The 13,027-nt window shown below is 41.1% G+C and overlaps 1 protein-coding gene across 18 annotated transcripts in view; it reads left to right on the top strand.

Annotated features, from left to right (window-relative positions):
* The window catches only part of PPARA (peroxisome proliferator activated receptor alpha), a 102,858-nt gene that overhangs the window by 30,083 nt on the left and 59,748 nt on the right, over positions 1-13,027 (top strand). For 4 of the 18 annotated variants that reach the window (XM_077948040.1, XM_077948042.1, XM_077948046.1 and 1 more), the window contains one exon: positions 3,014-3,135. The exons of 10 other annotated variants lie outside the window; for them this stretch is intronic. The gene's annotated coding sequence lies outside the window, so the exon portion shown is untranslated. The remainder of the gene's footprint in view (positions 1-3,013; positions 3,136-13,027) is intronic. 4 more of the 18 variants (XM_077948043.1, XM_077948033.1, XM_077948039.1 and 1 more) reach the window with 1 other exon arrangement.

Here is a 13,027-nt window from a genome sequence, read left to right as displayed (position 1 = left end):
CCACAGAGTGAGACTCTGTCTGGAAAGAAAGAAAGAAAGAAAGGAAGAAAGAAAGAAAGAAAGGAAGGAAGGAAGGAAGGAAGGAAGGAAGGAAGGAAGGAAGGAAGGAAGGAAGGAGAAAGAAGGAAGGAGGGAAGGAAGGGAGGGAGGGAGGAACGAAGGAACGAAGGAAAGAAGGAAGAAGGAGGGAGGGAGGGAAGGAGGGGAAGGAGGGAAGGAAGACAAGAAAGAAGGAAGGAAGGAAGGAAGGAAAGAAAGAGAAAGAAAGAAAGAAAGAAAAAAGAAAGAAAGAAATAAGAGATATGTAGATTGTATACCATATGACATTGATTTACAATGTATATGCCATAGCTTTTGGTATACTCACAAGAGTGTGTAACCAAACCATCACTGCAACTTAGATGTCCTCCAATGGATGCAAACATATTCATTGCCTCTGAAAGAAACCCCGTAGCCATTAGTAATCACTGCCTGTTCCTTCCAAATCTCCTCCCTTCCCCCATCTAGCCCTAGACAACCACTCATCTACTTTCTGTCTCTACAATTTGCCTATTCCGGACATTTCATATAATGGAATCATACAATATGTAGTCTTTTGTGACTACCTTTTTTTCATTTTGCATAATGTTTTCAAGGGTCATCCATGTTGTAGCATGTATCAGTACTTTATTTCTTTTTATTGCCAAAAACATTCTATTGTATGGATATAACACATATTATTTATCCAATTTTTAGTTGTGGACATTGTGTTTTAACTTTCTGATTATTACGAAGAATGCTTCTATGAACATTCACATACAAGTTTTTGTGTAGATGTGTGTTTTCATTTCTTTCTTTCTCTCACTCTCTCTCTCTTTCTTTCTTTCTTTCTTTCTGAGACAGGGTCTCTCATTCTGTCACCCAGGCTGGAGTGCAGTGTCGTGATCTCGGCTCACTGCAATCTCCACCTCCCAGGTTTGAGTGATTCTCCTCCCTTAGCCTCCCCAATAGCTGGGATTACAGGCACATGCCACCACGCCCAACTAATTTTTTGTCTTTTTAGTAGAGATAAGGTTTCACCATGTTGACCAGGCTGGTCTCGAATTTCTGACCTCAAGTGATCCACCCGCCTCAGACTCCCAAAGTGTTGGGATTATAGGCGTGAGCCACTGCACCCGGCCTGTTTCATTTCTTTAGGAGTGGAATTACGGGTCATATAGTGAATCTATGTTTAACTTCTTGAGGGCTGCCAGACTGTTCCAAAAGCCTATGCCATTTCCCACTGGCAACATGTGACGGTTCTAATTTTTCCACATCTCTGCCAGCACTTGTTATTGTCTGTCTTTTTAATTAGTTAATTAATTAATTTATTTATTTTGAGATGGAGTCTGAATTATAGCCATTCCAGTGGGTGTGAAGTGGTGTTTCATTCTGGTTTTGATTTGCATTTCCCTAATGACCAGTGACCTCAGCTCCTTTTCATGTGGTTATTGGCCATTTGTATATCTTCTTTAGAAAAATGTCTATTCAAATCCTTAGTCCATTTTTAAATTGAGATAGTTATATTTTTATTGTTGAGTTTTAGAGTTCTTTATACATTCTGATACAAGTCCCTTATCAGAGATATGATTTGTAAATATTTTCTCCTTTTTTTTTTGACATGGAGTCTTGCTCTGTCGCCCAGGCTGGAGTGCAATGGCCCAACCTCAGCTCACTGCAACCTCCAGCATCCTGGTTCAAGCGATTCTGCGGCTTCAGCCTCCTGAGTAGCTGGCACTACAGGCACATGCCACCATGCCTGGCTACTGTTTTGTATTTTTAGTAGAGACGGGGTTTCACCCTGTTGGTCAGGCTGGTCTCGAACTCCTGACCTTGTGATCCACCCGCCTCAGCCTCCCAAAGTGCTGGGATTACAGGCATGAGCCACCGCACCTGGCCTTTTTCTCCCATTTTTGTGGGTTGTCTTTTCACTTTCTTAATGGTAGTGTTTGTGGCACAAAAGCTTTAAATTTTGAGTCCAATTTATTTGCCTTTATTTGTTTTCTGCTCTTTTGGTGTATATACAAGTTTTTGTGTGAACATAAGTTTCATTTCACTCGGATAACTGCCCAAGAGTGTACTTGCTGGATCATATGGTAGTTTCATGTTTAGTTTTATTTTTTAAAACTGCCAAACTTTTCTAGAGTGGCTGTACTATTTTACATTCCCACCAGGAATGTATGAGTGACCTGTTTGTCTATGTCCTTTCCAGCATTTGGTGTTATCACTATTCTTTATTTTAGCCATTTGATAGGTGTGCAGTGATATCTCATCGTGGTTCTAGTTTGCCTTTCCCCAGTGGCTTATGGTGTTAAATATCTTTCATGTACTTATCTGCCGTTTGTGTATCCTCGTGAGCAAAATGTCTCTTCACGTCTTTTGCTCATTTTCTAATTGGATTGTTTGGGGTTTTTTTTATTGTTCAGTTTTGAAAATTTTTACATATGCAAGATACTGTCCTTTGTCAGATATTTAGGTCCATGATCCATTTTAAATTACTTCTTTTTAAGATGTAAGACTTAGTTTGAGGTTCTTCTCCTGCTACCCCAATGGATATCCAGTTGCTCCAGCAGCAGTTTTTGAAAGGTTATCATTTCTTACGAAATTTTGCACCTCTGTCCAAAATCAGTTGGGCCTATTTGTGTTGATCTGTTTCAGGGTTTTTAGTCTGTTCCATTGATGTATGTGTTTATTCCTTCACCAGTACCACACTGTCTTTATTACTGAGTAGGTCTTACTATTAAGTAGAGTGGTTTCTCCCACTTTACACTTCTTTGCTGATTGTTTTAGCCCTTATAGGGCTTGTGCCATGCCTTTCTGTGTAAATTTAAGAGTAAGCTTATCTATATCTATAAAAACTATTACTGGGATTTTGATAGGAATTACACTAAACCTACAGATCAACTTGAGGAGAATTAACATATTTATTATGTTGAGTCTTTCAGTTCATGAGCATGGTAGTTTCTTTTTTGATTTTTTTTTTTTTTAATTTGAGGCAGGATCTCACTCCCTCACCCAGGCTGGAGTACAGTGGTATGATCGTGACTCACTGCAGCCTTGACCTCTTGGGCTGAAATAACCCTCCTGCGTCAGTCTCCTGAGTAACTGGAGCTACAGGTACACTCTACCACACCTGGCTAATTTTTTTTCCTATTTATTTATTTATTTTGTAGAGATGGGGTCTTGTTTGTCGCCCAAGCTGGTCTTAAACTCATGGCCTTAAGGGATCCTCCCAAAGTGCTGGGATTATAGGCATGAGCCATCACACCCAGCTTTCTTTTATTTTTTTCCAGCATTTTGTAATTTTTTCAGCATTTTGTAATTTTCAGTATACAGATCCCTATATATGTTTTTTTTTTTTTTTTTTTTTTGAGACGGAGTCTCGCTCTGTCGCCCAGGCTGGAGTGCAGTGGCCGGATCTCGGCTCACTGGAAGCTCCGCCTCCTGGGTTCATGCCATTCTCCTCCCTCAGCCTCCCGAGCAGCTGGGACTACAGGCGCCTGCCACCTCGCCGGGCTAGGTTTTTTTTTTTTTTTGTATTTTTTAGTAGAGACGGGGTTTCACCGTGTTGAGGATGGTCTCGATCTCCTAACCTCATGATCCGCCCACCTCGGCCACCCAAAGTGCTGGGATTACAGGCTTGAGCCACCGCGCCCGGCCTATATGTTTTGTTAGGTAATAAATACCTAAGTATTTCATTTTCTTTGGAATGATTGCAAATGACATTGTTGTTTTTAACTTTTATGTCTGCATGTTTGTTGTTAGTAGACAGAAATGCAATTTATTTTTGCATGCTGATCTTACAGTCTTGCTGTATTCATTTCTTAGTTCCAAGAGGGTTTTTGTAGATTCCTAAGGATTTTCATGTCATTGCCAGTAGGGACTTTCATTTCTTTCTTCTTATCGATGTGCCTTTTATTCCTGCCTTATTACAGTAGTTAGAACTTCCATCACTATGTTGAGGAAGAGTGGTGAAGGTGGATATCCTGGCCCTGCTCCTGATCTTACTGGGAAAACATTCAGTCTTTCTTCGTTGAGGATACGTTAGCTGTAGGTTTTTGCAGATGTTCTTTTTCTAGTTGAGAGAAAGCTTTTCCAAACATGTTGAGAGTTTTTATCATGAGTGGGTATTATAGTTTGTCAAATACCTTTTCTGTGTCAATGAGTATGATCAAATGATTTTTCTTCTATAGCCTGTTGACATGGTGGATTACATGGATTGATTTTCCAATGTTAAAGTAGCCTTGCATACCTGGAATGAGTCTTAGTTGGTCATGGTAAATAATTCTTTTTATACATTGTTGGATTTGATTTGTTCATATTTTGTTGAATACTTTCATGTCTAAGTTCTTGAGCAAAATTGGTCTGTAGTTTTCTCTATTTTCTATTGGCTTTGTCGAATTTTGTTGTCAGAGTAATATTAGTTTCATGAAAATAAATTGGGAAGTATTTCCTCCTCTTCCACTTTTCTTTGGAAGAGATTATATACAACTGGTGTGGTGGTATTTCTTCTTTATGTGTTTGGTAGAATTCTTCCGTCTGGGCCTGGGAATTTATTTTTTAAGAGATTTTAAAATCACAGATTCAACTTTTAAATGGTTATAAAGCTATTAAAACTATTTTATCTTGGTTAAATTGGGTAGTTAGTAGCTTTTGAGTAACTGATCTATTTCTTATTTGTAGAATTCACTAGCTCAAATTTGTTTGTATAGTTTCTTATACTGATTGCAGGATCTGTAGTAATATCCTGTTTCATTCTTGATGTTGGTGATTTATGTCTTGTCTGTTTTTATTTTTGTCAGTTTTGCTGCAGTTTTATCAATTTTAATTTTTTTTTTTCAAAAAACCAGCTTTTCGTTTCATTTATTCTCTCGATGGTTCTCTCGATTTCCATTTCATTGATTGTTCTTCTTTATTATTTCCTTCCTTCTGTTTGCTTTGGTCTATTTTGCTATTATTTTTCTAGTTTCTTGATGTAGGAATTTAGATTATTGTTTTGAGATTGTTCATCTTCTCTATTGCAAACATTTAGTAATACAAATTTCTCTCTCGGTGCTGCTCTTGCCTCATCCCATATATTGTTGTATGTTGTAGCTTTATTTTCATTCAGTTCTGTTTTTTGTTTTTTGATGTTTTTTGTTTCAGGGGTTTTTTTTTTGGTGTTTTTTTTTTTTTTTTTTGAGACAGTCTCGCTGTGTCACCCAGGCTGAAGTGCAATGGCGCAATCTCAACTCACTGCAATGTCTGCCTCCTGGGTTCAAACAATCCTCCTGTCTCAGCCTCCCAGGTAACTGGGATTACAGGTGTGCACCGCCACACCTGGTTAATTTTTGTATTTTTAGTAGAGACGGAGTTTCACCATGTTAGCCAGGCTGGTCTCAAACTCCTGATCTCAGGTGATCCACCCGCCTCAGCCTCCCAAAGTACTTGGATTACAGGTGTGAGCTACCATTGCCAGCCCAGTTCTATGTATTTTAAATTTTCCTTGAGACTTACTCTTGACCCATGGATTATTTAGAAGTGTATTGTTGAATTTTAAAACATTTAGAGATGGTCCTATTGTTTTTCTGTTATTATCATTTAAGTTCATTGTTATTAGATTATATACTCTGTATGGCTTCAATTCTTTTAAATTGAAAATTATTTTATTTGTTGAGGTTTGTTTAATGGCCAAAGACGTGGTCTGTCTAGGTGAATGTTCCATGGGCTTTTAGGGAAAAAAGTATATTCTGGTTGTTGAGTGGTGTCTTAGTCCATTCAAGCTGCTATAACAAAATACCATAAACTGGGTGATTTATAAACAACAGAAATTTCTCTCAGTTCTGGAGACTGGGAAGTTCAAGACCAAAGTGCCAGCAGATTCAGTGTCAGGTGAGGACTTACTTCCTGCTTCATAGATAAGAGGTACATACACATTTAGGACCATCATGTCTTCCTAGTGGATGAATTCTGTTATCATTAGGTGATCCTTTTAACACTTTTAAAAAGAATCTGTTTAGTAGCCTATTAGAGTTCTTCCTTTACTATTTTATTGAGCATTAATTAATCCTAACATTATGTCTATGTCAGGACTGATGACAATATTTTGTGTGAAAATTTGATAGTATTGGAGGCTGAGGTAGGAGAATTGCTTGAACCCGGGAGGCAGAAGTTGCAGTGAGCCGAGATCATGCCACTGCAGTCCAGCCTGGACAACAGAACAAGAATCCACTTCAAAAAAAAAAAAAAAAAAAGTATCATATCCTCCAAGGTTCAAAGTGAACTTCAAACAGTCTTATATAGTCTTAGTTTTGGAATGCATCCCAGTATTGAGTTGCAGCAGGGATTTGAGTTTTTGTGAAGACAGAGCAGTGTATCAGAATCTTGGGCATAAACTAAGGAGCCATATCAGAACCTCAGGTGTACACCAATGAGATAGATCAGAACCTTAGGCATGTACCTGGTGAGACAGGTCGGAACCTCAGGTGTGTACCCAGTGAGACAGATGAGAACCTCAGGTATGTTACCAGTGAGGTATATCAGAATCTCGGGTATTTACCCAAAGAGGTATAGCAGAGTCTCAGGTACATACTCAAGAAGGCATATTAGGGCTTCAAGTATCTAGCTAAGGATTTATATCAGGATCTCAGGTTTATACCCAGGGAGGTATAGCAGAATTTTGGGTATAGATCTAAGGAAGTCTATCACAGTCTAGGGCATATAGCCAAGGAGCTGTATCAGAACCTCAGGCACATACCCAAAGAGGCATTTTAGGACTCGTAAGGAGGTGGTAGATTTCTTTTTTTTTTTTTTTTTTTTTTGAGACGGAGTCTCGCTCTGTCGCCCAGGCTGGAGTGCAGTGGCCAGATCTCAGCTCACTGCAAGCTCCGCCTCCCGGGTTTACGCCATTCTCCTGCCTCAGCCTCCCGAGTAGCTGGGACTACAGGCGCCCGCCACCTCGCCCGGCTAGTTTTTTTTGTATTTTTAGTAGAGACGGGGTTTCACCATGTTAGCCAGGATGGTCTCGATCTCCTAACCTTGTGATCCGCCCGTCTCGGCCTCCCAAAGTGCTGGGATTACAGGCTTGAGCCACCGCGCCCGGCCTGGAGGTGGTAGATTTCAAAAGTATAGTCTAACAGTTCATCTGCTTTGAAATTTAAAACAATATTAAAGGAAAACATGAAATATTTCTATCTGTCAGAAGGTGACATGAGTTTTAAACGATTAAGAAATATACTGTCTGTGGCCTTGTAACCAATTTATTATGCCTATAGAAATTACAGACTCCCTTGTCCAGGATAGAATAACAGGTACTGACTTACCTTCTCATCTGAGACAACCAAACCTCCATACAAATACATGAAACAGTGTTCTTCAAGATGCTGGATATCAGGCAGTGAAGGGCACTGATGGTTGTAAGACAAACAAGGTGAGAGGTGTGGCTTGAGAGCGTTTCCAGACTGCAGTGCAGGGAGAGGGGAAACTGAGGCAGATCTTGGCAGACTTCCTCAGTTGACAAAATAGAGCTGAGAGTCCAGGGAGACCATGGTGTGTAGATTATCCAAGGCAAAGTATTAGAGGTGCAAGCCATATACAGAGGGACTCCAGAGATCTACCAAAGTACTGCTTGGTGCATGCATGTGAGCAAAACTACTTGAGGCCAGGAAAAGAAGCATCTGAGAGGATTAGAAGGAACAGTGCCCGGCACTTGTGCCAGCCAAGAAGGGTGCCTGGTGCTCACACAGAGCCAGGAACAGTGCAGGAATTTGAGTGTGTGTTAGGAGAGGAAGGTATATCAGAATCTTGGGCATAAACACAAGAAGCCATATCGGAATATCAGGTATGTACCAATGAGATAGATCAGAAGCTCGGGTGTATACACAGCAAGATAGATCAGAATCTCAGATGTATATACAGTGAGATAGATCGGAATTTCAGGTATATACCTAATGAGTCTGAGAGCATGGTGCTGGCATCCGGTTAGGGCCTTCCTGCTGGATCGTGACGTGAAGCAAGGCAAAGAGCCTGTCAGCTCAGGGCTGTCTTCCTCTTCTTATAAAGTTACCAGTCCTATCATGGGGACCCCACCCTGATAATCTTATAATCCTCCCAAAGGCTACCTTCAAATGCTGTCAACATGTGAATTTGGAAACTAAGTTTCCAGCACATGAAATTTGGGGGACACATTCAAAGTACAGCATATATTACACATAACCAGTAGGGTTCATCCCAGGAAATGCCAAATGGCTTGATAATCAAAAATTAATGCAACTCACCATGTTAACAGGATGAAAAAGAAAAACCATATGATCATCTTAGTAGATGCAGAAAAAGCATTTGATTAAATCCCACATTCTTTTTTTTTTTTTTTTTTTTTTTTGAGACGGAGTCTCGCTCTGTCGCCCAGGCTGGAGTGCAGCAGCTTGATCTCGGCTCACTACAAGCTCCGCCTTCCAGATTCATGCCATTCTCCTGCCTCAGCCTCCTGATCAGCTAGGACTACAGATGCCCGCCACCACACCCGGATAATTTTCTTTGTATTTTTTTCAGTAGAGTCAGGGTTTCACTGTGTTAGCCAGGACGGTCTCAATCTCCTGACCTCGTGATCTGCCCATCTCGGCCTCCCAAAGTGCTGGGATTATAGGAATGAGCCACTGCGCCCGGCCACCCCACATTCATTTCTTACTTAAGAAAACAACTGGATTTTGACAGAGGTACAAAGGCAATTTGGTAGAGAAAGGACAGTCTTTTCAATAAATGGTGCTGGTGCAATTGATTATCCATGTGCCCCAAATGAACTTAGACCCATGCCTCATGTCGTACACAAAAATTAACTCAAAATAGATCAGAGATCTAAAGGTAAAACGTAAAATTATAAAACTTCTAGAAGAAAACACAGGAGAAAAATCTTTGTGACCTTGGGTTAGGCAAAGATTTTATAGATATGACACCAAGAACACAATCTATGTATAAAGAAAAAAATCAATAAATTGAACTTCATCAAAATGAAACTTTTACGGTTTAAAAGACAGTTTTAGGAGAATGAAAACACAAGTTACACATTGGGAAGAAATACTCGAAAAGCATTTGCCTGATAAAGGTATTGTAGCTGGAAGACAGAAAGAAGTCTCAAAACTCACCTGAAAGAAAATAACCCAGTTTTTAAAATGGGCAAGAGATCTGAACAAATACATCATCAAAGAAGACAGATGAATAGCAAATAAGCATGTGAAAAATTCTCAATGTTATCAGTCATCAGGGCAATGCAGATGAAACCTGCAGTCCCCATGCTAATGTTCTACAACTTACACAGTGGTGGTATGATACCACTACATGCCAAAATTAGAAAGGTTGACCATACCAAACATTAGCCATGATGTGCAGGAACTAGAACTCTCATCCCTGCTGATAGGAAGGTAAAATGATACAAACACATTGAAAAACAGGTTGGCAGTTTCTTTCTTTCTTTCTTTCTTTCTTTCTTTCTTTCTTTCTTTCTTTCTTTCTTTCTTTCTTTCTTTCTCTCTCTCTCTCTTTCTCTCTTTGTCTCTTTCCTTCTTTCCTTCTTTCTTTCTTTTTTTCTTTCTTTCTTTCTTTCTTTCTTTCTTTCTTTCTTTCTTTCTTTCTTTCTTTCTTTTCTTCCCCTTCCTTCCTTCCCTCCCTCCTTCCTTCCTTCCTTCCTTCCTTTCGTCACGATCTCAGCTCACTGCAACCTCTGCCTCCCAGTGAAGTAGAAAAATAATAAAGGTAACAATAGCATTAATAATAATAGAAATAATGATAGTTTCTTTAATAAGAATGCTGTTTAGGCTCAGACTGAAAGGCTTTAAGTAACCACCCTTGACTGAAGTTAGAGTTAAGAAAGAATATTAATTTTCCTTGTGTGAAACATTAACCTTATCTAACCTCCACATATTTTGTAAATTCTGTAAATTCCTGTTTTTCCCACACAGCTGCAAGTTCACAAGGCAGGTAAGCTTAAGCTGCAAAACATGTTTTTCTTAAGATGTAAGGCATGTCAGAAGAATATCACAAGATGGTAATGGCCTTTATTCTCACTTCTGTATGCTTGCTTCCTGCCTCACATATTTACCACCTCAAGATGCATAAAAGGCACTTGCCTTCTTTGTTTGGTGCTGAGATTTTCTGGATGCAAGTCCACTGAGCCAGTGTACACCTTAACTAAATCCTCCTGAACCCCATCGATCATTCCAGTTCTCTGATTTCCCACTACATTTTCTGGGGGCTCGTCCAGGATTGGAGATGGCAGATTTTCTGTCTGCCTTGCCTGTGGGACTGGAGCCCCAGGTCGAGGGAGGCCTGGGACCCTTGGTACCAACAGGAGGACTTCAGCCCGGAAAGGAGATCGGCTTTCCTGCGTCCTGGTGTCTTTCCCAGACAGCGCAATGGAACCTATAAAGGGGTTGCAGGATGGTTCCAGCAGGGGCTGGGGATGGCGAGAGTAGCTCACCAATTTGGATGACAGGGTTTCACCATGTTGCCTAGACCCAGAGGGGCTGGGGACAGTGAGAGTAGCTAACCGATTCGGATGAAACTTACACCTTAGCCAATGCAGGATGTGAGAATGACTTGCTAAGTTGGTCAGGAAAGAAACCAAAAGTGGCAAGAGTGGCTTGCTGCCTTGACTAAGGATTGGGAACTGGGAGCAGGGAGGGGTGTGAAAGAGTGTGAAAGAGATGGTTCTGGGAGGGACCAATACAGGGCGTGACATGGGGAGACAGATCTCTTAGCATGGACTGTGTGCTCTGAGGCAAGTGTGGGATTGACCAGAACTAGGGCATTGCATACGGCTGACAGGAGATGCCCCATGGCTGCAGCAGGCTGTGGCGGGAATAAGGTACTCTCCTAGCTAAGCAGCACCTGAAACTCCCGTAATAGGACCCAGTCTGGTCAGTCTGGAACGAAAGTGAGAGTGAGTGTGCATCACAAAGGGTGGGATGGGAGGAAAAGCATAGAAACTGGAGTGCATGTTAAAGAATTTTAAGAAAGGTTTTGCTGGGGATTATGGAATTAAGTTGTCCCCCCAAAGATTGAGGATTCTGTGTGAAGTGGAATGGCCTTCTTTTAATGTTGGGTGGCCGGCCAACGGGACAATAGATAGGGAAATGATTGGCCATGTATTTAGGGTAGTGACCACAGTTGGAGGACAGCCTGGGCATCCAGATCAGTTCCTATACATCAGTTCCTGGATGATCGCAGTCCAAACATGCCCCAAATGGTTCCAGCCTTGTCTGGCAACTTACTGTAAGACTCTAGTGACCCGAGCCGAACCTAAGGCAGTTAGAGGGACCCCTTCACCAGACACCTCAGGTGGAAAGAAAAAGCCACAGGAAAATTAGGAAAAGCCTGTTCTACTTCACCGGGATCAAGTGATTCTCCTGCCTCAGCCTCCTGAGTAGCTGGGACTACAAGTGTGTACCACCACACCTGGCTAATTTTTTTTTTAACTTTTAGTAGAGATGGGGTTTTGCCACGTTGGCCAGGCTGGTCTCGAACTCCTGACCTCAGATGATCCGCCCACCTCAGCCTCCCAAAGTGCTGGGATTCCAGGCGTGAACCACCATGCCCAGCAGGCAGTTTCTTATAAAGTTAAACAAACGCCTACTGTGAGATCTGGCAATCCCACTCCTAAGTATTTGGCCAAGAAAAAAGAAAGCATATATTCCATACAGAACCTAGTCCTGAATGTCTATAACTGCTTTATTTATAATAGCCCAGACTGGGAAACAATTCAGATGCCATTAATAGGTGAATACATTCTCAAACTGTGGTTATCTATACAATGGAGTATTACTTTGCAATTAAAAGGAATGATAACAACATGGATGAATGCTGAAATAATTGTGAGAAGTGAAAGAAGCCAGGATAAACAAGTATAATACATACTGCTTGATTCTATTTATATAAAACTATTTATATATACAAACTATTCTATTTATATACAAACTAATCTGTAATGACAGGAAGCAGACCACTGACAGTGGGCATGGAGGGGCAAGAGGGAGAGATTAGATGGGCACAGGAGCACTTTGAGGACGCTGGGTCTGTGTACTGTCTTGGCTATGATGGTGGTTTCACAGGTTTATACATATGGCAAAAAAAAATCAAATTGTACACTTTAAATACGTACAGATCATTGTATGCTAGTTACATGTCCATAAAGCTGTTTCTTTTGTTGTTTTATTTTTATTTTCTTTTTTGAGACAGAGTCTCGCTCTGTCGTCCAGGCTGGAGTGCAGTGGCACAATCTCAGCTCACTGCAACCTCTGCCTCCTGGGTTCAAGTGATTCTCGTGCCTCAGCCTACCAAGTAGCTGAGACTACAAGCATACGCCACCATGCCCAGCTAATTTTTGTATTTTTAGTAAAGATGGGATTTCGCCATGATGGCCAGGCTGGTCTCGAACTCCTGACCTCAGGTGATCCACCCACCTTGGCCTCCCAAAGTGTTGGGATTACAGGCATGAGCCACCGCACTGGGCCCATAAAGCTGTTTTTTAAATGAAAAAAAGTTGGCTTGGAATAAGCACTAGAACTGGGGCCTTGGCTCTGAGATCCTCATCTGAGGATCCAGACTCTGGTGCCCCAATGCGGCGATGCTTACAGAAATGACTCCATCTGCTAAATGAGTAGACAGGTAATTCTCCACTGAACACACACTCGTTTAGCAGCATGAGCAGCAAGAGTTCAGGAAATCCTCATATTTCAATTTGTCATTAGTTTAAACTTCTAGTCTTTGCTTTAAAAACACATTAGAATAATACTACATTTTCCCTCATCTCTAAACTTTACTAAAGACTCCAACAGAGAGTTATATTCACTGAGAGGAGCATCTACTCAACACAGATAAACTGGGAAGGAAAAACAACAACTTGTGGGTAATTCAGAATCTGGATTATCCTGTCAGGCGCAATGGTTCATGCCTGTGGTCCCAGCACTTTGGGGGGCCAAGGAGGGCAGATCACTTGAGTTCACGGGTTTGAGACCAGCCTGGGCAACACAGTGAAACC

The sequence above is a fragment of the Macaca mulatta genome, chromosome 10, assembly GCF_049350105.2.
Source record: "Macaca mulatta isolate MMU2019108-1 chromosome 10, T2T-MMU8v2.0, whole genome shotgun sequence".
NCBI lineage: Eukaryota > Metazoa > Chordata > Mammalia > Primates > Cercopithecidae > Macaca > Macaca mulatta.
This window is presented reverse-complemented; position numbering and strand designations above follow the sequence as displayed.